We start from the raw sequence: 1240 nt of genomic DNA, 5'->3' as shown, positions 1-1240 counted from the left end.
TGAAGGGAAAACGATATTGTGAGGGAATCGGAACCAAAAATAGTGTTTATATGCAATCGAAATGAGTGTTGTAAACACGTCATGCGTACTTACTATTTATTGCTTGTACGAGCCGGTTGATGGTATCGACAAATTTAATGTACGTATAAAAGAAAAAAAACATTTTTAATTCAACAAATAATTCACAATATTTAAGAATTTTTAATTCAATTCAATTTATTTATTTTACATATTGTGGACATTACAAATTATAAGTTTAAGACGTTCACAACATGACGTGAAACATTATTATAAAGAAGAAAGAGAAAGAAAAGTAATAAAAGGGATAAAAATGAAAATATAAAAAGAGAACAAAATATAAACATAAAAACGCAGTGAAAACACAATTATACATATATAGTAGTTCAAAAAAGTACACCTAGTTTGCTGAGGAATTAAGAATTTATAAAATAGCGTCCACCTAAACTCATCTCACGCAAGTGGAATATATCAACACCCGTAGCAATTTGGTTGAAGATAGTTATCGCCCTCCCAATTGGCATTACCAGTGGCAGGTTGGTTCTGCACCTTGGGAGAATAAACAACAGCTAATGTTCCCTATTTCTAAGATAGTTATCAGGGACACACAGGTCAACACTGCCCAGAATGGCAGAGTTCTCATTTATACCTCGTATAAGTCGAAAAAAATACGTAGCTAAATAAAAATCTCTAATTCTAAATTGCAGACTGCAGTATGTATGCATACCTAAGAGATAGTCAGTTGGATAACATTAACAAATCTTGGAGTGATCCGTGACGTCGGTTCGTAATTAAAGTTATACCTATTTTGATTTAAAATACAAAACCGATCGCCAATAGTAGCTCAATTTGGAAAGCGCTTCAGTGAGTATTAAAAACCATTAGTTAAAATTTGTTGCAATTGGTATCACCAATGGCAGGTTAGTAACTTCTGAGAAAAATCAACTGATGCTTCCAATTTCTAAGATAGTTATCAGGGATACACAAGTCAATACTACCAGGAATGGCAGAGTTCTCATTTACACCACGTATAAGTCGAAAAAAATACGTGGCAAAATATTGATATATTCTAGCATTTAAACTACAGTATGTAAGCATACATAAGGGAAAGCCAGTTGGATAAAGCCACGGATAGTATCCATATAACCTCAAATAAAGGAGTCTCAAAATTTTCTTTTGAACTCGCTCCACCATAAGGTCATATTTCAACTGATGCGGGGCC

The sequence above is a fragment of the Rhyacophila brunnea genome, unplaced genomic scaffold (genome assembly GCF_057557595.1).
Source record: "Rhyacophila brunnea isolate RB1 unplaced genomic scaffold, BYU_Rbru_1.0 scaffold_24, whole genome shotgun sequence".
NCBI lineage: Eukaryota > Metazoa > Arthropoda > Insecta > Trichoptera > Rhyacophilidae > Rhyacophila > Rhyacophila brunnea.
Note: the sequence above shows the minus strand (reverse complement) of the source record.